Here is a 25,878-nt window from a genome sequence, read left to right as displayed (position 1 = left end):
CAAATAAATAAATAAATAAATAAATAAATATTACCGGACTTCATCTCTGAAACCAAAGCAACACAGAAAAACGTTCAGAAAAATCAGCTTATAGACACATGTTGTTGCATAGAATAAATTCCTAATGACGATGATTATCATCATCACCAGCCTATTATTTACGTTTACTGCAGGAGGAAGGCATCTCCCAACGATCTCCCTCTCTTGCGCTAGCTGATCCCAACTTGCGCTTGCAAATTTCTCAATTTCATCACTCCACCCAGTTTTCTGCCGTCCTCGACTGCGCTTCCTTTCGCTTGGCACACATTCTGTAACTGTAATGCTCCACCTGTTTGTTATATGTCCTACACATGGCCTGCCCAGATCCATTTGTTAAATGTCAACTAAAATATCGGCTATCCCCGTTTCTATCCACACCGCTCTCTTCCCGACTCTTACGCCGAACATTTTTGGTTCCACCGCTCTTTGCGCGGTCCTTGTTCAATATGTAAAAGGCGACGTGAGAAGGCAAAGAAACGCTACTACAGACACGACAGCGGTTGCGGGTAAACGGGACAAATTTAAGTTCACGTTCAACAGCCATGCGTTGCAGCTATATCTGAGAAATAAATACCCGGCAAATTTGTCAAGCGGACAATTTACGCAAGGCGTGCAGAAACACAGCTGCATTTTAGCGCACCGTATAGGGTCTAGGCGACACTACGGAAGCGGTCACAAGTGAAATCGACACTTCTGTGCCCGCATGCGGTCGCTTTGAGGCTATGGCATTGCTCGAGGTCGAAGGTTTGATCCCGAGCGCGGCAGCCGCCTTTCGACGGGAGCGAAATAAAAACGTTCGTGCACTTAAGCTGGAACCGCATGGCGCGTTTTTCGGGAGCGAAAAACGCGACGAGCGGCAAACGCCCGCGTTGCCGCCGACGCGCGAGCACCCGTACGAAAGAAAGAAGCGGCGCTTTCGCGCCGCGTTTTCCGGGTTGCCAGACAACATAACTCTCAACGACATGTATTGTCTCTGTTACCGCATATATAACATGCCCTTAAACTTACAGAACACTACAATAAAAATAATCTGAGTGTAATTAGACAGCGACATTTCTTTCCGAAGTGTATTTATCAAGCTTAATTTCAAGCAGGAATATTGTGTGCGAAACTGCGACTGTGTACCTTCCGCATGCTGAGAAGCCGCTGCTTGTTTGCAACTTCACATATAATAAGGAGGGTCGGCCGCTTACTACCGAGCAGAAGAGGCGATTGCTACTATTAAGGGGGATGCTGATACTGAAGCAAGAAAAAATGCGGGTCAGGAGGTACATGCGGCCTGCCTGGTTGAGAAGAGAGCGAGCACCATACACTGGTAATATTATTAGCAAATTGTCTTGCCAGTATTAGCGATGATACGCGACGCTTCTCCACTTTAGTTATTAGGGCCTCGTTGAAGGTTGCTTTGTTCATTTTAGGTGAACACGATGCGCGAACCAACACGATGCGCGAACGAAATCACGGTAGCACACGTTTTCCTTGACGCGCGCGCCAGTTCTGCCGAGCAAAAAAAAAAAAAAAAAATTCCGCCAAGGAGGTTCCGTCGAGATGCGCAGAGAGCAGGGCCATCTGGTGGCAAAAAAAGAACTAAAATGCCACGTGACCAAATGCCACGTGACTTACCTGAACTCTGATTGGTGGACGCGCCGCGCGACGCGTTTTTTACTACTCCGAGCAGCAGGACGCGGCAGCGCGATTTCGTGACGGAACATGCTGGGCACGCGTCAAAATGACGCGCGCGTTCCACCATCCGCGCGTCAATCGCGCCTGAAATCGCGCCATGCGGTTCCGCCTTTAGATTCAGGCACACGCGAGAGAACGCCACCGGGTCAAAATTAATCCGGAGTCCGCCACTGCGGCGTGCCTCACAATCCGATTGTGGTTTTGGAACGCATAGCTCCATAATCCAATTAAAGTTTAATACTTCTGAATAATAATACCTGTTCTAATGAATGTGCCTCACATGACACATTCATTGCCATGTGAGAATATGCTCAACCCTCGCAGAGGTTATGAAGTATGGCGCACTGCAACGCCTCAAGCAAACACGTCCCCCTGCGTGTTCTGTGCACTACACAGCGGAGCTCGACGCGAGGACAGCTCACCACTCTCGTGTTGCACTAAACGTTGAAGAAATGGCACCGTGAACACCGCTAATTATCGCCAATGAAAGCAACCCACACAGAAAGCTTCGCTTAGATCTGCGGCGAACTTTTCTTCTTCTCCTGGCGCGCTGCTGGCTTTATACATTAGCGAGTAGTGGGGTACGACACAAGAGATAAGGAAGAGGAGATAAAGGATGGAGTAGATCAAGTGAAGGATCCGCATAATTTTTATTCTTCTGTAAATTTCCTTCTCATGATCAGAGTTGTGAGTTACATCTACCTACAGGCTGGCTGGCGATCATTAATTCTTGTTTCCATGCCAGGCTATTGACATCATCTTTCTCTCGTGTATATACACCGACGAAAAGCTATTTACAAGTATATTTACAAGGCTACAAGGCAATACGCTGCGCTTGGCCAAGAGGCAACAGCCCGCGCTAGCTTCTAATCATCGTCGTCGTCTTCACACTGCTCGCCTTTCGTGATCGCACATATTGTGCCGTAGCAATATCTTCAACTCCACTCTTTCGCACTTTCTCAACTCAGGTCCCCAGTCATTTGTTTTAATCCATCCCCTGTGTTTGCGTTGCTGAACAGGTCAATGCTCAGCAACAAAGTTCGTGTGTGTGCGTGTGTGTACACGCAGTTGTAGATAATTCCCAAGATATTCCGTATACCTTCCGTGCTCCTTGATTACGCAATGCCTCCATGATTGCTGGTATCTTTACTCAATCAAATGCCTTTTTCATATAAGAACGATATATAGAGGGTGATTGTACTTCGCATATTTCTCAATTACCTGACTGACACGGATCTGATCCATTGTAGAATATCCTTTCCTGAAGCCACCAGGCTCCATACATTAGACAATATATATATATATATATATATATATATATATATATATATATATATATACGCACAACTCCATTATGCTATCTGCCACGGGCGAGTTTTATAAATTATCTAAAACTTAAGGACGATCACCCCGTATATTTGAAACTACAGGTATACTTGCCATACTGTAGGCATCAGCACTGAAATCTGGGCTAGCTGATGTGCCCGCAGCATGCTTTGAAAACCCGTTCGTCGCCTTCTGGTTCATTGTCCGTGTAGTAAGCGCTTCTTCTGGAAACACCACTGCATCGGGCAATTAGACAAGGCTCCGACGCCTGTCAGAGAGCACGTTCACGTCCGCACTCGGTCAGCGCTCACGTGGAACACAGGCGCATCAATTACACGCCCGCACTGTTTGCCGAGACCCGCGGAAAGACCGCAAATGGACGCGGTGCGTGCTTAGGGACACATGTGCGCACTGGACACCATCGCGAGAAAGAAAAAAAAAAACGCCTGGCACAAGGTATACCACACGGTGGCGCATAGGAAGGTGCGACGAGAGGTCGCAACCCCCGCGGAGAACTCCAGCTCGTCCAAGTGCACGAACGCGGTGCACAAAACGCGCGGCACGCAGAGTGGACGCTCCGACGGGCGAGCGCTAAACGCCCCGCACGCTCTGTGCGAAGGACGAGGGAAGGACCGCGTACGACGCCGATGCATCACAATCAAGGGAGAGCGACGCGCCGTCCGCGAACGAGCGCGCATCCTCTTCCTCGTACGGGGGTCGGGAGAGGCCCGCGAGAATCCATTTTCCTCCGCCGTCATCTCAAAGGCACCAACGAGCGCGCGCGCTTCGTCAGAAGCGCCACTTGCAAGACGGCGGCGGGCTGTGCAGACACGGGACATCGCCGAAAAGCGATCGCACAGCAGAAGGACGAAGCAGAACGCCGAGAGACACGAGTGTACGCGCCTCCTGTAGCCGTGTGGCGGCGCTCGATCCGTCCTCTTCGCTCTCCTATTTTTCGTTGCTGATTTGTTTCTGGAAGCAATATTACACACACCGCGGCCGCGGGTTCCATTCCAGACAGTCACGTTACAATGGGAGACGGAATGCAAAAGCCATCTTGAATATATCGAGCTTTGCGCGTGAAAAGAGGCGCGAGTGGCAAAAATAAAGATTCGTCCTGACAACTGCCGCGCATTGAGGCAGGGCTCACCTTCTTTCTCGACCACAGAGCACGAGCACTTTGACGTCGAGGGTGTGAAAACTCGGATTTCCTCTCCCGTGCAGCTTATGCCCGATTCTGGAATATCGAACCCCATATTCTTCTCTCACTAGCACGAAAGTGGCTCGCCCGGCACGCGGACTGGCTCAAATCGACGTTGATGCGGACGTATCGAACCTGCGCATATACGCATAGTTCGGAGAATCGTGTACGAGGAGGATGACCTGGCACGCCGGTACAGACTCTGAAAGACGAGGGTTCAGACGCGTATACCGAACTATGGCGTAAAAAGGATGCGGGACGAGAATCACACAGGACGGCAAGCGTCGTGTTCTGTGTGCTTGTCGTCCCACGTCTTCTTGCAGCCACCAGTCTCAAGCCTGCAATACTATCTCAACATTCTCCTCGAGCAGCGTGCACACCTACAGTGGGCAGCGGTCGAGCAATGAGTCCCTAAAGAAATCGGGGGTTCGAAGCCAGCAAGTGCGCGAACATGCATTCGCCGCGCTACTCGTGTTAGAAAACGTCGGCCAAAGAAAGTGTGCGACAGCATTCAAAGTAAAGCTAGATCACGTGGGATTGACACTGCTTCTAAGTCCACAGGTGGCATCGATTCTGAACGATTCCGAACGAATCTAACTTCCGTCTACCAACAAGTAGTGTTCGGCAAGCCGCAGTAAGTTGTGCAACTATACTCTAATACTCAAGCCAGAAAGAAAGACACTCGCAATACTTGGGCATTTAGGAATGAATCAATAAGGTGGTGTTTCTTTACCAAAGGTTCCATGAGCTCAGTAATCGAAGTCGCGCCGCAGCTTAGGGTGTTATGTCTTCAACAGAACATTGCGTTATAAACTGCAAGAAGTCGCTACAATTATGCGCGGACACAAAGCTGCATCACCCATCATGCGTTTACAAAAAAAAAAGTACCCGCTCGGAAACTGAGGCCGACAGAGATAGAGATAAGGCATAATAAATACAAGTCACAAGGACGTCCGAAACGACAGGAACTACGACTATATACAAAGATGTACACTATACTCATCATTCTCGTGGTATTTAAACGATCGCCAGCGACAAGTTTCCCTCTGTAGTGACTTTAGTTGGAGGCCACGTTACCAACCGTCCGACGGACGACCTGCCGAGTATGCATTTGGCTACCTTATTCAGCGCATTCACCGAGGGGCGCCACGACGCGGAGTACCATGCACTGCGTCTGCCCAAATCGCTGGATCCTCCTGTTCCACCGAGTGTGGCGCGCCACGTACGCGCTCTCGTGCACAGCAATGGCGCCGCAGTGCGGTCGGCCGACAGAGAGCTCGCACTTCCGCCTCAAGGTTGCACCCTCGACACCGCACGCGCGCTCGATTACACACGGGCCGAACATAAACACCGGAGACTGTGCAAGGCTGGCGCTGCGAGACAATCCAGCGAGCACGGAGGCACGCCCGTCCGCCACGCTTTCTCGCTGCACGGCACCGCAGGCACGTACGCAGGAGTCCGACACGCATGCGCGCGGGAGAGGACGCGCGCGTTACATAAAGCCTCGTACACGAGCACCGAAACTGTACACCGGGAGCGGAGAACCCAACAGGCCGCACGTATACGCGATTCGCACGTTGCTCGCCGGTTGGGCTCGTATTAATCCTCGGTGGTTTTGCACGCAACGCGCCGATCACGAAGGTTTACGCCGATACGTGCCTCCGACTCGGTGCGAGCGGTTTGCGCGCATCGAAGCGTGCCTACCAATCTGGAAGGCGCCCACAAGCGTTTCTCTCTCGCTCCTTGACTCCCATGGACCGCCTCTTTACTAGCAGGTGTCAGCAGCGTGCGTAAGCTATGTATACACACACAGTTACAGTGCGGTCAGCAGCCACTTCCTTCCGGTATACGAAGTAGACAGCGCGCAGTTCGTCTCAGCGGCATTAACGGCGTGTGCGCACGCGTGTCGGCAGGCAAGCGTACATACTGCTTGGGCTTTCTTTGCACTCGTCTATATGGGCGCGCACTGAACGGCCAACGAAAACAGTGCGTCCCCTCAGCAAGGTGATTGTCGGCCAACGCGGCTTCACCCGCAGCGACGAACCGCGAGGATGATGTGTATACGCATAGCGAAACATTGAAAACTGGCAGCAGTAAACCACAGGAATCTTGTCAGGGTGTCGCTGCTGAATTCCAGCTCGGAATATCAGCACGCGCACTTTACACCGGACGCCGGACTGGAACCCTGAGAACTCCGTGTGATGTGAAAGTTTAAAGCAAGGACACTAGAGAAAAGTACCAAATTATCTTCACCGCTGAAGTGTTTCTCCAAAACTTTGTTCGAGCTTCACCTGCCGGGGAACGCTCGATTACTTACTGGCAGAGAAACGAACCTAGAACTCCAACTGTGTACAGTGTATGGTGCTGTAGCGATATTGGCGGCGAGGAGCCATCTATCGGAAGCGCCTCGCTGACGTAGTATGAGGGATCACGCGGCGCGCTTCTCATAGGTTTTGATGTCAGCGCTCACTGAAAACACCACGCGGGAGCTCTCCCGGGCATTTCTGTAAGTACTTTCGAAACGAGTGAAGTTTTGTACTGTCTAACTAATAATCTTGGGCAAACTGAAAGCACAGAATCGTTTAAAAACGCTATCTCTTTACTGAATACGTACAGTGAACGCCACTGCGCGCGGTCGCCGCGATGGAGTCTCCCGAACCGGCTTCTTGTGTGAAAGGTAGGCAAACGCTGAGAGCCAACTATGGACAATATGTTCTTATAGTGTTTGTATAACTAAATCGAGCGTAATAGAATGAAGCCTCAATGCAGCGATCGCACAGGTTCGCAGCGACCGACTGCGCGTCTGCATGCTTGTCCGCGCACTGTTTCGCTTTCGCCGCGTGCGCGTTTCCGCACCGTGCCATGAGCTTTAGCTCGCAGAATATGAGCATTTGACAATATACAAGCAACCATTGTTGCGTCGGCGCTATCAGAGCTGTTAAAAAATAATTTCATTGTAGAGACTTCGACGCCTATGGGGACTGTGATGTTCCGTCGCGGCGATTCAATCTTTGTTTTTTCTTCTAAATTCTTGGACGTTTCAATATTATTTCTCGAGTTGCGCCGCACTGTATGTTTATCGGTGTTCCCACGTGCGATTTCCCGCTGCTCCTTTTTTGTAATCCAGTGCATTAATTCATAACACAAACATGACCATATGCCATGCTTATTTTTTAATGTGCTTCTTACCACACCCTTTCCACTCCAGTGAACTTGCCAGTATCTATAGCACCGACAAGTTCATAGACCAAACCGTCATGACATTAGTCAGGCAGCGGACTCGGGCGAGCGTCTCAGTGCGCGTTTTCCGAACACCGCAGACCCGGCGCCGTAGCAGAAATCCTCCTCGTCTGTGCTTGCTGCATACCCGAGTTGTAGCCGATGACTGTTTGCTGGTTTTATGTTTCGCGAGCCATGCTTCCCGCAGCTCCTTGTCCTACGGCTACATGTGAATAAGGCTGACACCGGCCTCCGTTACGTACGTCCGGCCCTGCGGCACCGAGCAGTAGCCTACCATGTTGCGCGCCTTCAAAGGCAGGCACTACCTATTGTAGTGATTTCAAGCGTTATAAAGGCGACACTCGAAGCGGGAAAATCTCGCCACTAAATGAGGACCGCAGCGTACGCGGGAATTTTAACTCTCGTTTTCAGCTCGCTTCGACGCTCCCGAAGCAGCCGACGCGGCCGCTATGTCCACGTGATCCCTCATAGCGCGTCACGCCGACGGTGGCGCCAGCTTTTCCAGTGGTGGAGCTCGAGGCCAATAATACGGTATAGCTTCAACAAACTGGGTGCGTGTGACCGCGTGCGAAAACCAGCGTGTGCCTTGAGAGACACTTTAAGAATCCCAGCGCGCAAGTGAAGTTTAGCGAGAGGCCACATTCACAATATATTCCAGCTGCACGCCATACGCACATGCTATCGTGTAGCCCGAGCCAAACGTGCACGCCCTCTTCAGCAATCGTAAACACAGGGACAAGAAAAACAGGACACGCAACGTTCTACGTCATCGAGGACCCCAACGAAAAGGTGGAAGTTGTCGTTGTGGCGGAGAAAAGGCGGCTTCGCCTCCAACCAAATCCGAATCCACGTCACAAGCATCCCTTAAACAAGCGGCTCTCCTCACAATCCGACACTGGGCGCGCGCTGCCTTGCAATGACCCCGGAGGATCCCCCCTCCCCAGAGAAATAAGTGCCGACGACGTTGACAGGACAACCACGACACCGGCTCATGGAAAGTGTGCCGAGTTCTTTTGTGTGAGACGACCATTCTCCTCCCGACATCAACCGACAGCGTGCGGACAATCGGCTTTTTCGCACTCGGTAGAGTTGCTATCGCCAAGTGAGACGAGATAAGCAGCCACGAGGTTCTGGCGCGCGATCGAGAGCTGTGCGTACGCGACGGGAGAAAAAAGCCCACGGACACAGTCGGCGCCGAATCGCAGCAGTCAAGCAGACACGCTGACGCTTCTTTCGTTTTCTCAGTTCAGAGGTGACGCAGTAAGCAGCCTGAATCGCTCTTCTCTAGAGCGTTCGAGATGGCCGGCTGCGGACTGCGCCAGCGTCCGCAGCTGCCACCTCGCGGTAGCCGTTGTTTTTCCTATACAGGGCGCACGGACCTGTAACATGCCGAATGACCATGCGTGGTCTCAGTGCGAAGTCCGCCTTTCTAGACAGGTTTCCGACAGGATACAATACTCCGCGCAGTCTATCTTTTATTCTGGTGCGTCGTCCGGCAGATGGGATGATTCTGACGCGCTTGAATTGGAAATGTTAAGCGCAAGACACATGAACATGATAAAGCTAAACACGTGTGCGTAGAAAGTAACAGACACGTAGTACTCATTTATTTATTTACTTACAAAGACCTTACAGGCCCCCGTAGGAACATGGCATAAGAGAGGTATAAACGGAAACAGTACTATAAGAGCTAGTTAACATATTAGGTAGCAAGTGGCACTTATACATTTCTAGTACAAAGCATTCAAACACGAGAGATACAGCATACTTTCAAAATGCAATTGGTGCACAGTACAAACTAGAATGCAACCGAGAAATAACAATGAAAAGCAATAAGTCGGTGAACAGATTAAAATGGTGTTATTGAAAGATGACTGCTGACTCGGTTGCGGAAGGAATCATGGTTTGTTAAGGAAGCGATAGTGTCGGGCAAATCGTTCCACAGAGAAATGGCACGTGGAAGCGCAGAGCTGTTGAAGGTTAGTGTGTGACCGAAGATGCGCGAGTAACTGAAATTGTTATGGAGGCGTTTTGACTTGCGCAAAGGCCTTTCGAGAGGTAGCGGAGACAGCCTGTTACTATGAACGTACTTGTGGAACAAACAGAGAAGTGCGATGCAACGGCGAGTTTCAAGTGAAATGATGTCATGATTCTGTTTAATTTCAGTTACGCTATGAGAATAGTTATAATCGCAAGAAATAAAACGTGCTGCTCTGTTCTGTACGGCTTCTAGCATATTGATTATATATATATATATATATATATAGTGCACGGTCGTATACTGACAACACCACCAGGTGATATTCGCCTCGATGTCGTTGAGGGAAAGTTGAAGGTGTTGTGGACGTCTCGAAGTCAAATTACAATAGTCAAGGCTGTGACGCCGATTGCAAGTGGTTAACTGTCTATTAGGATGGAATAGCAAAGCAATAGAATGGAAAATACGCGGACATCAAAAGTTACGATCATGTTATAATTTTAGTGTTCTCAGCCGAATCTCCCTCCGAAGGCCCTGCACGCACCTAAAGGCATCCCCAAACAGCAAGCTCGCCATATCGTTCGTCCAATCACGCTGCGGTGCGCGCAACGTGCACACAACGGGGCTCCAGGGTGACGCTATCCGGAGTTCCAATGGCCGTTGCCGTGACTCCTTTGCAGTGCAATGCGTCTTTCGTCTCACAAACTCGCAAGACCAGTGCCAAATAGAACAGCTCCACGTACGATGGGGCGTCCGTTCGCGGAATGTCTCGGCGTGGCTACGGTTCAGCAGCGATGAGTCGACTTCGAACCCACGGCACTGCTTCCGCGCACCGAACGGCGGAAGCCCCGACTCACACGCAACCCGCTTGTGCAACTCTCCGTGCACGGGCCCCCCGTATCCCCCGGCGGTCACAACTCTACGCCGCCGCCGTGTTGTTGTCGAGCCGCGCGTCGACTCTTGACCAGCCCGCGTGCACCACCCTCACGTGTAGCCGCCCGCAGAAACAACGCCGAACTCCACTCGGCCCACAAATTTTTCAGTAGCTCTGAGCAGTAGCTGAAAGTGGCTCAAGGGGCCGTTTTTCAGGCACGTCACGAAACGGGTCGGACGGTTTTGATGCGCAGGTGCTTACCACTTGAACACTATCAGATCCGGTGCTGTAAGACTTGTCGTACCAAAAACGAATCCAACAGACTTCAATCGGGTTTTCAACTTGTCCCATTATAGTCTAGCTTTTGGAGAACCGATACTTCTAACGCGTCCTCGGAGAATAATTAGAAGGATTGGAACGTTAATCAAAATATATTCTAAGCGTTCTCCCGTTTTGAGATTCGAGGACTCATAATTAACGTGCTTGCCTATAGACCTTCCTAAAGTGTCAAAGTGTAGAAAGAGGCACTTTGAGGCCTTTTACTCCCATATTCTTTCCTGGAGAACTAGGCCAACGCCCGTCCTCTCTCTTTCTTTCTTTCTCTGTCTGTCTGTCTGTCTGTCTGTCTGTCTGTCTGTCTGTCTGTCTGTCTGTCTGTCTGTCTGTCTCTCTCTCTCTCTCTCTCTCTCTCTCTCTCTCTCTCTCTCTCTCTGTGTGTGTGTGTGTGTGTGTGTGTGTGTGTGTGTGTGTGTGTGTGTGTGTGTGTGTGTGTGTGTGTGTGTGTGCGCGTGCGCGCGTGCGTGCGTGCGTGCGTGCGTGTTCTTCCGCACGTAGTGTCTTTACTGGGAAAATAACATCTGTCGAGAAAACGACAAGCAAAACGCGACCACAGTCTACGGCTTATTCCTCGTGCTCCATAAAACATCGAATAACAAAGCGTGCTCTTGAGAAGGCACTATCCTCTCGCAATACACGAAGGCCTTCAACAATATTATCTGAACGCATGACAGCAGAACAAATGTAAACGTCCAAATAGTACCAAGCACGAGGGCAGCCCGAACTCGGCAATTAAGCCCGAGGCGAGAGCAGACGCGCGGGGCACGGCGAGAAAAGCGAGAAAATGACGAAGAAAACTCGGAATGGATTACAGCTCGCCGAGTCCACGCTCCCTTCCCATTCGAGGCGCACGTGCGCACGCAGTCAGAGAGTCGGTACCGAGGCGGCGACGCTCGATGTCAGACATTTCGCGCCGTCGAGTTCTGCATTCGCAGCGCGGTGCGAACGTGCTCGCAAATCACCGCAACAAGTTGTCGTGCTGCGTCGACGACACACTCGCGGGACACCGAAATGTCCCCGCCGCGTGTGTACTTATATCGAAAATAAACGGTGCTGTTCGCGCTCACCTTCTACGCGGTGCTTCGCCTCGTCGGCGCGTGCTGGACTCGCAATCCGCGAGACGACGAGCGGGTCATCACATCATTCCTGGCACGGGGTATCCTGCAGGAAAGAAAGTGCGAGTTACGTCATCACCTATCCACAGAAGCCACACGCCCGCACACATTTTATCTCTCTCTCTCTCTCTCTGTATCGCTCGAAAACCGCAAACACTGGGGGAGTGGGGGGGGGGGAAGAAAAGGGAAAACAAAGCTACTTTAGGAAGTTCTGGAAATGGGAACTGCCCAATAATGCGGCATTATCGAACAGACCCGCACAACAATACAGTGTGATTGAGGTTCTGCGCATGCGTAGTACCGCTGAAGCTAATATATAAGTGCGCATCTTCTGTCTATTAATGCAGCCCGATGTGTGACCAATTGACCCCTGGGTTTGAACCGAGTTGAAGTGTAGTGTAACCTGTTCGTATGCGCGGTAAGGAACAAATCCGGGCCGCGATCGGAGATCGTCGTTCGAAACGCGCGTTCAGTTTGCGTTCAGTTTCGCCTTACGCGAGTGACCTAGGCAGCTGTGAGGATTGGGGGCTCAATCCCATCGCTCGTAACTCGTTGTCAAGATTGGAGTCCGCCATGAATTAGAAGGTAGCTGGCCCATGCTGTCGTCCAACTTATCCACGCTGAGGACGTTGATGAAGGGAAGGACTGCTTCTCATCGAAAACGAGGAATATGGGTTTATTTATAGTATCTACATCAGTCAAGCATGACTGCGCGAGAAAGTACCTCAGTCTAACATGACTGCTTGAGAAAGAACACTGAGCATCCGCACAACAGCGGTTTATAAACACTCGGTCCTCCCTTTATCCCAAATTGAGGGAAAGGTTCGACCAGCAGACGAGCCGCCTCTCTGCGGGAAAGGCTTACGTGTACAAGCACACACTCACACACACACTTCCTTGCGCGAGGTTCACGGTCCGGAGCAGACGTCTGACGGACTTCGTAGAACTCGGAGCTGACTGCCGCAGCGCGGCCGGTAGCCCATTGTCTTGCGTCTCGAACGGCGCGTGGGAAGAGGCCTCAGTAGACGTTCCCGCGGGGACTCCCCCGCTCGCGGCAGACCAGGTTGGCGGTGGCGGGCTCAGTAACAATAGTTGGTCCGCCGAGCGTGTTTAGTCCCAATGGCGACGAGGCTAGAGCGTAACGGTGGCGTTCCAAGAAAAGGTTCCCGCCGCTATCGCAACTGGCTGGCAAAACTTGCATCTCAGCGGGCCGTTCTTAACACCGCGCCGACGTCGTGAGCCGCGCCCTTCGGCGCGGCCTAGGCCGATCGCGTGCGACGAAACTGAACGCAAACTGAACGGGCGTTTCGAACAACGATCTCCGATCGAGGCCCTGTTTACTGACCAACAAACGAGCCTATTACGCTTCTTTGAAGTGGAATAGAATTCAATTGAACTTCATCAGACAAGGTATGGTCATAAAGAAAAACGTGTTTAAAACATCGGCATCCGTAGCATGATGCTAGTATGGATCCATGCAACAATTACTTGCATAAACTTGCAGGTAGAAAACACATATCTACATCAGTTTAACAGCCTCCCCCCCCCCCATATCGGACTAGCATTCAAAACAAGGCATTGGCAAATTTAATACGAACATCAGTTTAATCACATACCAGGTGAACACACAAAGCATATCGAGAGAAAATAAGCGCACAGGAAGACACACACGAGCAGCAAAAAAAAAAAAAAAAAAAAACACAGAACAGCCGCTATAATAATTTCTAATACTTCTGATAAAACTTCTAATACAAAACATAAGAAATTTAAAACTTCTAATGCAGTTCTTTGTAATAACGTTTAAGCATCACAAGGAAATCTCTATGTTGTTTTACATGAACTGGAACATTGTTCCATAAAAAGGTGCCAACACCAGAAAGCCGTCTTTTTACGTGCAAATTTTTTACCAGTGGCTTAAGGAATTACCACATTCACAGCCTCTTGTTCTGAATTGCGAAGGCATAAAATTTGAGCAGAGAAGAGGTACAGTGCTATTTAAAGAGTTATACACCAGTATTGAGTTCTATAATTTATTAGCAGGTGTAGGGGTATGATTTGGTAGTGGGAAAAAGAGAGGTTTAGTAGAGGTCGCATAACTTGAATTCGACAAGAACAGGATTGCGCGTTTTTGCAAGACTGCAAGTGGTTTTCCGCATGAGTCGCATGTGTGGCATAATTCAGCATCCTAGTTGCGCACTGCACTGCAGCGTCACTTCATACAGCGACACCACGGGCATGCCGCTTCGACAGCACACACCAACAAAAGAAATGCCCCGGACTCGAAACCGCCAAAAAGCGGCAACTCACGTGGCGACACTGCACTGACTGCACGGCCGACAACACCTGCCGAACCGCGAGCAGCGCCCTTTCGCGACTGCGACTAACGCGAGGTCGATCCACCTCTGATCCCGCAGCCTCGATATAAGAGACCCCGAGCTGGCAGTCATTAGATGAACGCACGGCGTTCAGTTGCCTCCGTGCCGCTTACACGATACGAGCTGAGAACGCACAGAGGGGGGAGACGAGGGCGGCGTACGCACCGAGAACGGCCTGCCACCATCGAGAGCGCTTCTTCGGGCGGGAGGCACATACCCCGCGCTGGTGTAGTTGCAAGCAGCAGCTCGACACTTACGGTCTACCCCAAGGGGGCACCGACGAGCTGGATAGACAGATTATTCGTCCACATGGCTATCATTCTTTTCTGTGTGCTTATACCCTGTTCACGAGCAAGTCCGCACAAACTATTACCGTGTGCGGGTGTTAACAGGCTTATCTACTCACTCAGCCTCGAATTGTGATCACACTGCTATGTAAATAAATGCAACCACAGGCGGCCGAATATAAATATATATTTGAATATATTTACAGTCGCCGACGAATTTTCAGGGCACGAACTAGTGACGTCTCGTAGGGGCCAAAATTTTTCTTTTTTTAATATTTCGCACTTCAAAGTGGGGGTACGGGTCTTACACGGGTGCGGCCCATACTCGTGTAAATACGGTATATCCCTTTGTTCCGTAGAATATTCCGAAGTTCCGAAGGTCCCACGCGCTGCAGATCCTCTATTTGAACCACCCGCGCCAGAACGGACGAGTTGACGTAATCTACACGCGACCTCCCTATATGCCACGGTGTGAATAAGGCAGTGCTGATGTCACAATTGAAGCACCATATTCCGCAACAGCTGGCACGATTTTCCATTTACGCCATTCGATTGCTTACAAAAGCTATTTCTCGCAACGAATAACGAATCTGTTGTTACGCAAACCAAATCTTCAAATTTACAAGGGTGTCCCAGCTATAGTTAAGCGAGCTGTCAAAAGAATAAGAAAAAAAAACACGGAGCAATATACGGTTATAAGATCTGGTGTTCGGAAACCAGACCTGCGACGAAAGAATACCGTATGTTTTACAACTGTACCTTGCATTAGTGTCCTTTCTTTCTTTCTCTCCTTTCTTTTAGGAGCTTGGCTAATGTTAGCTGGCACCAACGGTATATAGTGCGACGTAATAGAAAGCTTTAGCTTAACGGACGCGAGCCACGCAAGTGTAGGGGACGCAAAACACCGAGCGTACAAAAAAACTGAAACTGAAGTCAGCAAAAAAAAAGGGGGGGGGGGAATTTGCGTCCCCCAACGCTTGGGTGCGGCTTGCGCGGCCCTTGGGCTAAAGCTTTCCAATATTTCGCTTTAGCGTGCCTTTAAGCACTGCACAGAAACACTACACCTATATCACTGAAGAGTTGCAAAGTATACTTCCAAAGCTCATATTTCCGTTAGCGTCGTGGTAAAATCAATATTGATGAACAAATGAAGGCAGAAGCGCGTTTCTTTTATTATTATTATTTCGCGAAACCACAACGCTGCAACGTCAGTTATGCGCCACGGATTTCGAGAGAGAGAGAGAGAGAGTAAACTTTAATGACGACCAGCAGTTCAGTCGGCTGGGCCTAGGCCTTCCACGATGGGACGTCGAGGTCTTGCCTCTTCGCCGCTTCGTAGGCCTGCTGGGTCGCCCAGAGTTGGTCGTCGAGATGGGAGCTGCGCAGGGCGGCGTGCCATCTCGACGAGAGGGTCACGGGATTAAGGTCTTGGTATTGATCTTTGCACTCCCATAGCATGTGGGGGAGTGTTGCCGATTCAGTTTTACAGACCTTGCACGTCTGGCTCGGGTAGATGTCGGGGTATATAGTGTGATAGCGTGTGAGGGAGGGGTATGTATTCGTCTGTAACAGGCGAAGGGTGGTTGCCTGTGCCCTGTTTAACTTGCGGTGAGGGGTGGGGAAGGTTCTTCTTGCGAGGTAAAACGACTTTACAAGGTCGTTGTATCTTGTAAAGGCCAGAATACATGGAGCGAACTTTCACGACGAAGTTCGGGCGGCAGAAAATCTGCCGCGGCGCGACGCCGTATGTTCGTCGGGCTGCGCTACATGGAGCGAAGGTACCCCTTCTAGTTCACTATAGCGAAGGCACGGCAGCAGCCGCCGGCGAGTCGCTGCGTTGTTATCATGTGGCTAGACGAGGCAGATGCGCTGTCATGAAACACATGACAAAAAAAAAAAAAAAAAAACTTTACCGACAATTATTATCGCTTTTGAATTACGGAACACTCTAAAAACGCGCAAAATTTTGTTTAGAAATGATTTCTAGTCTTTTTTATGTGTTTGAGACATTCATGTGCCGATGTAGTTTAAAGAAAGCGGCAATGCTATGCGTTGTGGCAACACTGGGCGGGTAAACAACTTTCGGCTCCTCCAACTCCGCGGCTCTGTTCTGTGGCTCAACGCGCGCGCGGCCGAAGCAAGCAGACCCGAAAGTAGCGCACGTGAGCTTGTCTAACCATGGCTGTTATTAACTTGTTAAATTCCAGCTGCGCCACTTTGGATGCCATGAATACGAAAAGCGGGAGACCGGCGTGAACGATAGAGCGGGATCGGGATACACGGACAAGCGGGGAAGCCTAGCCGGAAGTCGGGGCGGATAGTGAGACCTGATTGGCTCACTTTGGGGCGCCGCTCGTTTGCCGCTTCCGGTATCGTCGCCGCCCGACGAACTTTTCTGCGCCGGCTGGATCGGCGGCGAACGACGTTTTCTCCGCCGCAGCGCGTCGCGCGTACGCCGCCGGGCGTCGAACGCCGACTATTCGTCGCATATTCGCTCCATGTATTCTGGCCTTAAGGCGGTCGCGTCCTGCGGGTGCACCTGCACCGTCTCCGGCACGGTTGACTAGTCCTCGTGCTACGGAGTGTGTAACCTCGTTGAGGTTGGTGAGGTGCGGGTGGACAACGCCGGCGTGTGCTGGGATCCAGACGAGGGTGATTTGATTTTCAGGCGAATGCGGGGCTTGTCGTAAGATACGGAGTGATTGATGAGAAATACGACCTTTGATGTAGTTGTTGACTGCTGCGCGAGAATCACTCAGTATGGTGTGACAGGCTGGGTCAAGAGTGGCCAGGGCGATGGCCACTTCCTCGGCCGTCTCGGCATTTTTGGTAATGATGCTGGCAGCATGTCGGAGCAAGCCGCCTACTGTGGTAACCGCCGCAAAGCGCCGTCCATCTTGGTACTCAGCTGCGTCGACGAAGGTGACGCCCGCGGTGTTGGCGTAAGCTTTGATGAGAGAAGTAGCTCGTGCCTTCCTGCGTTCTTTGTTGTAGTCTGGGTGCATTTTTTTCGGAATAGGGTCGGCGTGTATCCATTGCTGAATGTCGCGTGGTATTGGGTGTTTGTCTCCATGTTGATGGTGGTAGGTGATATTAAGCTTGTTTAGAATGCTGCGGCCCGTTTCCGTGAGAGTAAGCCGCTCTAGTTGAGATCGACGTTGGGCCTCGATTAACTAAAGAATTTTTTTTTTAAGAGCGCAGATCTAAAAAATTACCGACGATTACGTTACTTCCTAATGCGAAATTTGAGCGCAGCAAATAAGCTGTTTCACCTTTTCGATAGATTGAGGCAAAGAAATCGAGCAACACATGTATGCGCTATCACAGAATTTTTTTTTTATTTTTCACACGTATTCCTTTAACAAAGACTCCACTAACAGTTCTTGACAGTCATGAAGGAAGCTTTGTGGTCGGAGAAATAGACTGATATATGTTCGACTTGGTACACCAATGCTTCATTCTCAAAGACGAGATCTATACAAGTGCCTCGCGAGGTTGTCACAGCCGTGGGACGCGTTACGAGCGAGAGGAACGGGATGTTCTCCCGCATAAGTGTTAGGAAATTGCTGTTTGTCTTTATGTCAAGCCGCCACCAATCTGGCTCTCTGATTGCCACCGCACAGGGCGAACGGCAGCGGCAATTTCGGCTCGGGCGGTGCACATATACAGATCCGCCGCCACCGATCTGGCTCTCTGATTGCCACCGCACAGGGGTTGCATTGGAGGAGGAGCGAAGAAAGGAATTAAGTTCGAGCCGGCGCTTTGACAACCGGAGACTCGCAGGAAGAGGGGAGAGGGGGGCGGCGTGTACACCCAGCGGCAAACGATGGGGGCAGAAGCGCGCGCAGCAAGCGGACAACACGATAAAGGGAGGAGGGAAGAGATAGCAGCGACTGACTGATGCCGCTGACGCCGATAGTGAGTCAACCCCAGCTGCGGAGTTGGTTTCAGGGACAACGCCGCCGATGCCGACACAAACAATATGATACCCTCGCTTCCGCAGCGCTAAGAACCAGGTCTAGCCGTGGGAAGGTGGTCACGTATTCGTCGACGTGCCGGGGCCTACGTGAAATAACCGGCGCGTCGGCAACTGAAGAGCACCCTATCCACCACACAAGAACAGGGGGGGGGGGACCCTTTCCTCCTCTTTCTGCATGGCGGCGACGGTGTTCTATGCAGTCACGTTATCTTGACTCTCTAGCGGCGTCAGCGGCATCCAGCGGTATCAGTCGGTCGCTGCTAGCGCTGGGGGGATGAAAGGGGGGCGGAGCTGGTTACGAGGCCGACGACAACGCCGACGACGACGCGAAACCCAGGAACGGACGCCAAAGAGCTGCGCTCTAAAACAAGCACAGCGATATATTGTCACGTGGTAGTGACGGCTAAGGACACACAGCAAGAAAGCTGTGAATGGCGAAACTAACTTTATTGGGCGAATCTGTGCCCGGAAAAACAGGCTACACTCAATGCTCAACGAAAACGGCGAGCACAGTCGGCGGTCGTCGAAAATCCGATCAGCGGGTCAAGCGCGTCGGCTTTTATACATCAGTCATCGAATGTTCCAGAATAATCGCTGGGACCCGCGTGCCTTCCACAAAGTTCTACATTATTCGCGTCGCGCATACATGTAATCAGATTACAGAACGTTCTGCCACAGACAGCGGATGGAACCATCGATAACATTCCAGAAACTTCTGATTCATGCAGGTGCGTCCTGCGCTATGCGATAAGATTTGTTCGGCGGTGAAACGTGGTCGCCTGATAAAGATAGGCGAGTACACGTGTCAATATGAAAGCGAACGCGGAGCACAACGGGGGGATGAAAGACGCGAGGAGGAGGGTATGGAGAAAGGGTGAGACGAAAAGCGTAGTGCGGCGACGATGCTACGAGATGGCGCCAGTGGCGCGCGTCGTCTAGGAGGTCTGCCTGCGGCGGCTGCTGTGAATCGCGCCCACGCGCACCACCCACGCGCTTCCACTCGCGATCTCCCGATTAGCGAGGCAGTCGCGCCACACTTCGCCCCGTTTGCAACGTTCCGCACGTGCCAGACTGTCCGCACCAGCCAATATATCGCGAAATGAAAACACGTACATAGCGGCGCTCAAATTTCGCATTAGGGAGTATCGTAATCGTCGGTGATTTTTTTCGTATTTTGGTCGTTGTAGCTTTGTAAGTGTTCTTAAAACTTAGTGTTTGGTCTTTGGTTATTTCAAAAGACAATACAGTCCACCTCTGCCGCTAAAAAAAAACGAACTACGCCCGAGCTGTCGTCGTCAAAAACTGTGACATCGTGGCGAACGGCTGCGGGACAAGGCGTCGTCGCCAGCGGTCTCTCTCTTTTGCCCCTTTTACGACTTACCAAGCCTGCTATCACGGCGACAGCGCGGCTTTCTTGATATCGTACAAAAGTAACTCACTAATAGAGCTCAAACTATTGTTCTATTTAGTGCCCGTTTAATGCAACGCACTAGAAGGAAGACAGTTGAATAGTTCGCCGCTTTCGCTGCTGTGAGAATTCGCGGTGTAAGAAACAATAATTATATATAGAACCATTATGACAAGGGCCCAACTTCAAAGAGACACAGACACATGTCACATCATATAATATGTCACATGTCGCACGCCCGCGCTACATTATGCCATTAAGTAAGCACTAAGTAGCCCAACACGTCCTCCTGCAATCTACTGCAAATCAGTTCTGTGGAAGCCCGCTAGGTGAAGCTATAATCATGAAAGGAAAATTCTCTCCACCACCCGACAGTCCGAAGCTGCAATGGAAACAAGTGTTTCTGAAAAACAAAGCCAATGCAGCACCACGACTATCGCGAGAACAAAAGCAAAAGAAAGCTTTTTTTTATTTCGTACAAAACAGAGGCAGAAGCATTTAGTGATAGATAAACCTGTTCGCTCGCTTGTTTTATTCGAACGATGACCAATGGTAGCGATTGAATTTTTAAGCACCTTTCCCGTGTTGCGTTTCGCCTGCGACACGTGGTTTTGCCGGCGCGACTGCGGCGGGGCGGCAGACATTTTGGCCCGATCGTCGTCGCCGCAACACTCATCGCCAGGTGTTTCCAGGCGCGTCTGCGGCGATGCGACCGCCTAGGGATCTCGTTCCAGTCATTGTGCCCGAAACAGGCGATGCCAAAGCAGGGATCTCATTCCAGTTATTGGGCCCGAAACAGGCGATGCCAAAGCAGGGATCTCGTTCCAGTCATTGTGCCCGAAACAGGCGATGCCAAAGCAGGGACCATCCTCTCATTACAGTCATTGTGTCCGACCGGCAGCGCCACGACAGGGTGCTACGAGATCGTGCGCAGCGCCACGACCGGGTGCTACGAGATCGTGCGCAGCGCCACGACAGTGTGCGTCACCATTAGCCCATTGTACATTCACGTGCTCGTCTTTTGAGGGGTTCCTTCTTGCCCTCAACTGCGAGAGTATAAAAACAGCTGCCCCCGGACGCCAAAAGGAGGGCTCCGATTTCTTCTGTTGAGTGAAGTGCTCTCCCGTCTCTCTACTTCGGTCAAACCTGACCACCAACTCTTTGCGATGTTAAAATAAACAAGTTGTTTCGTTGTTACCAGTCGACTCATGCTTTGCCGGGACCTTCGGATGCTTCCAGTTGTACCCCAGGCCGCCAGGCCAACGCTACCCTTGGGGCTTGCGACCCAGGTACAACCACGGGCGTCAGCGCCGAGTTCCCAACAGATCGTACCAGCAGTCGGATCCAAACATCTGGTTGGCAGCGGTGAGATCGCCTACGACTTCAAACAACGGTCTGCCAGCGGCGAGATCGCCACAACGGAGGCCAGCAGCAAAGAGATGCAGTTGACAGTATGCTGAGCAGCTCAACGACGATCCGGGAGCAGTGCAACGAGCCCTGTGTGACGACTGGTTGCCTGCAGCGGAACGACTGCGCGGAATTCCTGCCTGCGAGGTTTGGTGAGTGCGGGACTTTCTTCTTCTGAGCTTTGCCAGGCTTTTGTTAGTGTCAGAAACAGAGCTGGTAATTGTGGTTGTCGTTGCTGCCGGGTTAGTTTGCGGCAAGACAATAGTAAGCAGTAGAGAAAGCAGCATTCAGAGCAGCCATGGATTTGAAGTCGTTGCGCAAACCGAAATTGTTGGAGCTTGCAAGAGAGTTGGGTCTGGATGTCTCGGACAAACTCAGAAAACCAGAACTGCTAAAGGCTATTCTTGAGTTAGAGGCTGAGGATGACGAGCTGTCGGAATGCCTTGAGACTATTGAAGAGAGGGAGACTGCAAAAGAAAAAGAAGAGCGTGAACGTAAAGAACAGAAAGAGCGAGAGCAACAAGAGCGTGACCGTCAACACGCTTTGGAAATGAAGCGTCTTGAGGTAGAAATGGAACGCGCTCGTAATGGAAGTCAGGCACACGGTGCAGGAGAACGCGTATTGTTCAAAATGACTGACCTGATGCGGCCGTTTAAGCTTGGAGAGGACATTGGTTTGTTCCTGGTTAACTTTGAGCGAACGTGCGAGAAGCAGGGGTTCTCTCGGGAAACGTGGCCACAGCGCTTGCTCACTTTGTTACCCGGCGAGGCGGCCGACGTAGTCGCTCGCTTGGATAGAGAGGAGGCAGAGGATTTCGACACAGTGAAATCGAGTCTTCTAAAAAGTACCGGCTGTCTGCGGAGGCGTTCCGTCGGAAGTTTCGGGAAAATGAGAAAGGCAAAAGTGAGTCATATACAGAGTTTGCGTATAGGCTTATGTCGAACATGCAGGAGTGGCTCAAAGAAGAGAAAGCGTTTGGTGACCACGATAAAGTTCTGCAGTGCTTCGGGCTAGAACAGTTTTATAGTCGGTTACCGGAGAACGTGCGATACTGGGTCTTGGATAGGCCAGACGTGAGTACGGTGGCTAGAGCCGCTGAGCTAGCCGAGGAGTTTGTGACGCGTCGAGCTCGCGGAGCTAAGGACGGTCAAAAGGGTGAATTTGGCTCCAAGTCTGAGAGGCCAAGGTTCACGCCCATGAGATTTAAGGGGGACACGCGTAGTGAGGATGCGAGTGAAAGCAATCCGACCAAACGTAAAGAGACGGCAGCCGAAGCCGAACGCAGAAAGCGGTTCGAGATGAGGCGAGCGGGCGTTTGTTATACGTGCCAGAAGCCGGGTCACTTTTCGGCGCAGTGTCCGGAAACAACACCAAAAGTTGTGTTTTTTTCAATAGGCAGCACGGACGAGAACATGAAGCTTCTCGAGCCTTACATGCGAGACCTCCTCGTGAACGGGAAAGAGTGCCGAGTGCTTCGCGATTCCGCAGCTACGATGGATGTAGTTCACCCATCTTACGTAGAACCCCATATGTTCACGGGCGAGTGCGCATGGATCAAGCAAGCCGTGGAAGCTCATAGCGTGTGTCTGCCGGTAGCAAAAGTGCTTATTGAAGGACCTTTCGGAGCGCTTGAGACAGAGGCGGCAGTGTCATCTATGCTGCCACCCCAGTACCCGTACCTATTTTCAAACAGGTCCGATCACCTCCTGCGCGAGAAGGGGCTTTTGTTTGGTGAAGCTAGTGTTCAGGCCTTAACCAGATCGAAGGTTCGGGAGCTCGCTGCAAAGGCGGTAGTTGCGGGGCCGACGTTATCAAACAACGAAAAAGGGTCAGAGGCGCAGCAAGCTGATATTCAGAGCACGCCCGAACTGAATAGACTTGAGTCTGTAACGTTAAAGGCGCCAGATACTGGAGAGGAAACGCCCGACGCGGGAAAGTTAGAAGAGCTATCTACTGATTTGCTCATCGCGCCTACGTCAGACGGACTTGATAGGTTGCTAAAAGTCAGCCGGTCGGCTTTGATAGCCGAGCAAAAAAAGGATGGCAGCCTGGAAAACGTGCGCTGCAATGTCAAAGAAGGTATCGCCAGGAAAACTGCGCGTTTTGTGGAAAGGGGTGGAGTCCTGTACCGGAAGTATCTAGACCGCAGAGGAGTGGAGTTCGATCAGCTGGTCGTGCCTCAATGCTATCGTCAGGATCTGTTGCGCTTGTCACATGGGGGTTCGTGGTCCGGACACCTAGGAGTTAAGAAAACTAAGGACCGTCTCTTGCAAGAGTACTATTGGCCAGGGTGTTTTCGGGACGCAGACCATTTCGTGAGGACATGTGACACTTGTCAGCGGGTGGGCAAACCAGGGGACAAATCAAGGGCGCCGTTGAAATTGGTACCTATCATAACGGAGCCTTTTAGACGGCTCGTTATTGATACTGTGGGACCTCTGCCGGTAACAGCCACGGGGTACAGACACATTTTGACTGTGATCTGCCCAGCGACAAAGTTCCCTGAAGCAGTGCCGCTTAAAGAACTCAGCTCAGTTGAGATAGTTAATGCACTACTGTCCATATTTGCGCGAGTTGGTTTCCCTGCGGAAATCCAATCAGATCAGGGCACAGTGTTTACTAGCGCTTTGACGACAACTTTTCTCGAAAGGTGTGGGGTAAAGCTGCTACACAGCTCAGTGTACCACCCACAGTCGAATTCCGTTGAGAAGCTCCACTCCGTCATGAAGCGCGTGTTGAGAGCGTTGTGTTTTGAACATCAAACTGACTGGGAGCTGTGTCTGCCTGGGGTGATGTTTGCTTTAAGGACCGCGCCGCATGCGGCTACGGGGTTTTCGCCAGCTGAACTGGTGTACGGTCGCTCGCTTCGATCTCCGCTTCGCATGCTTCGAGAATCGTGGGAAGGTAGGGGCGACGACCCAGTCGTGGTGGAGTACGTACTTAAGCTCCTCGAACGCTTAAGAAGGGCACAGGAGTTGTCAGGTGAAGCAATGGCAAAGGCCCAGCAGAGGGCCAAGGTTTATTATGATCGGACAGCCAGGGCCCGTCGTTTTGAGGTTGGCGATGAGGTCATGATATTGCGCACATCGCTAAACAACAAACTAGACGTGCAGTGGGAGGGCCCAGCACGAATTGTTCAGAAACTGTCGGACGTTAACTACGTGGTAAGTCTGCCAGGAAAGCGGAAAGCACAGCAAGTTTACCACTGTAATCTGCTCAAACCTTATAGACAAAGGGAAGCAGTGGTGTGCATGATGGTAAACGTTCCTGAAGAGCTTCCGGTCGAGCTTCCGGGACTAGGCTCAGTGACGAACAGGGAAGACACCGGTCAAGTCATTAGTGACCTTATCAGTAAAGCACCGCTGTCGCCTGAGCAGAAAACCGAACTACACCAGCTATTACAAGAGTTTCAAGGTCTGTTCTCTGAGAGGCCTGGTAGGACTTCGGTACTTACTCATGATATAGAACTTACCTCCCCAGAGCCAGTACGATCCAAGGCGTATCGGGTGTCACCCCGCCAGAGCGATATTATGGAGGCTGAGGTAAAGAAAATGCTACAGCTCGGTGTTATTGAGGCAGGTGAGAGTGATTATACCTCCCCTTTGATTTTAGTTGAGGTACCGGGCAAGGAACCTCGTCCTTGCGTCGACTACCGCAGGCTTAATTCCATCACTAAGGATCAAATTTATCCGATCCCTAACATCGAGGAGCGCCTTGAGAAAGTTAGTAGCGCTCAGTTTATTTCCACCCTACATCTTGTCAGGGGTTACTGGCAGGTTCCACTTACAGAAGAGGCTAGTAGGTATGCGGCGTTCATTTCACCAATGGGAACATTCCGTCCTAAAGTGTTGAGTTTTGGTTTGAAGAACGCGCCATACTGTTTTTCAAGTCTCATGGATAAAGTGTTGCGGGGACAGCAAGAATTCGCTTTACCGTATGTAGACGACGTAGCGATATTCTCCGCATCCTGGTCTGAGCATATGGCACACTTGCGGGCAGTGCTAACCCGCCTGCGCGAAGCGGGCTTGACAGTCAAGGCTCCTAAGTGCCAGTTAGCACAGGCCGAGGTTGTCTACCTCGGTCACGTGATTGGTCAGGGTCGTCGCCGCCCCTCTGAAATAAAAGTGGCCGCTGTGCGAGACTTTCCGCAACCGCGCACAAAGACCGATATTCGGTCGTTCTTAGGTGTCGCCGGCTACTATCAGAGGTACATCCCTAGGTACTCTGATATCGCGGCTCCCCTGACGGATGCTCTAAGAAAAACAGAGCCTCAAACAGTCGTCTGGGACGAGACAAAGGAAAGAGCTTTTAGCGCCCTAAAGAGTGCCCTAACAAGCCAGCCTGTGCTACGATCGCCAGACTATACAAAAGGGTTCATTGTTCAGTGCGATGCTAGTGAGCGAGGCATGGGCGTTGTACTGTGCCAACGGGAAAATGGAGAAGTAGAACACCCCGTCCTGTATGCTAGTCGTAAGCTGTCCAGTCGTGAGCAGGCGTATAGCGCCACCGAGAAAGAGTGTGCGTGTCTCGTGTGGGCCGTTCAGAAATTGTCATGCTATCTGGCCGGCTCGAGGTTTATCATTGAGACGGATCACTGCCCTCTCCAATGGCTGCAGACCATCTCTCCCA

General features: G+C 51.2%; 1 protein-coding gene across 2 annotated transcripts in view; it reads right to left on the bottom strand.

The window, feature by feature from the left end:
* klar (klarsicht) overlaps positions 1-25,878 on the bottom strand; it is a 684,286-nt gene that overhangs the window by 554,594 nt on the left and 103,814 nt on the right. For both annotated transcript variants that reach the window (XM_075700314.1, XM_075700315.1), the window contains exon 2: positions 11,745-11,838. The gene's annotated coding sequence lies outside the window, so the exon portion shown is untranslated. The remainder of the gene's footprint in view (positions 1-11,744; positions 11,839-25,878) is intronic.

This window comes from Dermacentor variabilis, chromosome 7, assembly GCF_050947875.1.
Source record: "Dermacentor variabilis isolate Ectoservices chromosome 7, ASM5094787v1, whole genome shotgun sequence".
Classification (NCBI taxonomy): domain Eukaryota; kingdom Metazoa; phylum Arthropoda; class Arachnida; order Ixodida; family Ixodidae; genus Dermacentor; species Dermacentor variabilis.
This window is presented reverse-complemented; position numbering and strand designations above follow the sequence as displayed.